The sequence below is a fragment of the Sebastes fasciatus genome, chromosome 3, assembly GCF_043250625.1.
Source record: "Sebastes fasciatus isolate fSebFas1 chromosome 3, fSebFas1.pri, whole genome shotgun sequence".
Lineage (NCBI taxonomy): Eukaryota > Metazoa > Chordata > Actinopteri > Perciformes > Sebastidae > Sebastes > Sebastes fasciatus.
The window spans coordinates 25,114,336-25,116,320 of record NC_133797.1 but is presented as its reverse complement, the minus strand read 5'-3'; the positions used below and the strand labels follow the sequence as shown (position 1 = coordinate 25,116,320).

The window sequence follows — 1,985 nt, the reverse complement described above, 5'->3', positions numbered from 1 at the left end:
CAGAGACAGTTTTCTCAAAAAAATCCCCCACTGCATTTATGTGAAATGTGCTGTAAATATTCATCAGAATGACCCTGATGAAGGCAACAAGCTTGGTTTCACAATAAAGTTGCTCTTTATACTTCAACTGTCAGGCTATTAAATAGGCATTATCAGTCACTATACTGTAAGACCCATATATTTGGGTCAGTAGGGGCCTACTACACCTAAATAAGTTGTTGTTTTAGTGCTTAAACTTAAAGAAGTTGTAGTTTTATTGGCATGACGTGACGTGACGTGACGTGACGTGACGTGACGTGACGTGACGTGACGCGATGTGACGCGACGCGATGGGCAGGACTGAAAGATTTGTAATGCTATGTTTACATTAGCAATTCAGTCGGAGCTGTTCATGCGGCTGCAGACCCTTGTTGCATCGTGTGGAGGTGGAGGAGAACTTTCCATTAATTTTGCCGTGAGGTATCTGCAGCGATCGGCTTTTAACCGGCTTTTAGAAGTAGCAGAGCTTTGTAATTACATTGCTGGTTGTGCTGGCAGCTCTTTAAAGCCCACGGTCCGTTATGCTCCTTATTGTTCTCCCCAGGGCATCATGGGAAGACTGTAAACTTCAGCTGCACAGTTTTATGGGTTTTTGCTCTGAAATGACACAGTGATCCGGGCAGGAGAGGAGCTACGGCAGACGGTATCAGTTACAGGTGAGGGGTTCAAATTCAAATAAAAAACTGTTACCTGAGGTTCATTATTTAATATTAAAATGTGGAACAGCCAGTCCTTTTAAAGGTCACCCCGGTGTGGTTTTCTCTTTCATCACTGTAGATGGTTTTCCAGCTTTTATAATGTTAGCAGAACCCGAGACCTCTCGCACTCGAAGCTAGAATCCTACACTAGACCAGTGTTTCCCCAATAATGCCAATGCCCAAATGCTTCTCGTGCACTGATTCGTTGAAGATGAACAACCAATCAGGGGGATTTCTCACACCGACAGGCTGACAACATGCTGAATCGGCCAACAAGCCTCTGACACGGGCAGACTAGTGAGCAGATTCAGCCTGATGTCCTTCAGTGCTCTGAAGGATACACATAAACACGTCCTTCGAAATGAAACAGCTAATATATCTGCTTTTAAAAGACATCTATTAGCAAGACTCACAGTCCCTTGTGTACAAAATCAGCTTCTGTGATTGTTCACAGGATCTGAAGGTCTGTCCGACTGTATCAGCATTGCTGTAACAACAGCCTCCTGATTAAAGACTCTCACACAGACCAATATGGTTATATTGTCAAGGGCTCGTCCGGGATTTGAACCCGGGACCTCTCGCACCCGAAGCGAGAATCATACCCCTAGACCAACGAGCCAAGACAAGGGCTGTGTCCTATGCTTTGAATCAAGAGACTATTGACTACAATAGCGGCTTTTATGGGCAGGGGATGGGCAGCCAATCCCAGAATTCCCCTTGGTACACTCTGGTCTAAGCGGGTCAAAGCGAGTCGTCTTCCTGTCCGTTGACGTGACGTCCCCTGAGGATCATTGACCTTTTCAGAATGCAACTTTATGCTGCTGCAAAGACTCTAAATGTGAAGGATTGAATAGAAGAGGTTGATAAGAAATAATACAAATCCAGAGGATGAGGAAGTATTCCACCATCCTAGGTGTGTATAGTTGTGACTTGATGCTGTTGCTGTCTGGAGTCACAGATCAATTTCTTGACTTAATGTTAGAAATTAGGTGATTGTGACTCACATTTTTGACAACCACAGACCAAAAGGATTCATACAGGCGGAAAGCAGCCCAGTCGCCAGGAATTTTTTTTGCCATTGTTCGTTTCTGCAAACCATGGATATGTTGAAAGTGGACGTTTTTGCAGCATGTGAACAATGTAGTACAATGAACGACGAGCAGAGCAGGTGACGTAATATATCGAGCGACCGTTATTGAAAGTTGTGTGGAATAATAAGTATGAAAGCGGACGAACTCTCGACCCCCC

The 1,985-nt window shown here is 44.5% G+C and overlaps 1 non-coding gene across 1 annotated transcript; it reads right to left on the bottom strand.

Annotated features, from left to right (window-relative positions):
- Nucleotides 1-1,284: 1,284 nt before the first annotated feature.
- trnap-cgg (transfer RNA proline (anticodon CGG)) lies at nucleotides 1,285-1,356 on the bottom strand. The gene has a single exon. It is a non-coding gene; the product is annotated as a tRNA-Pro (tRNA).
- Nucleotides 1,357-1,985: the final 629 nt, after the last annotated feature.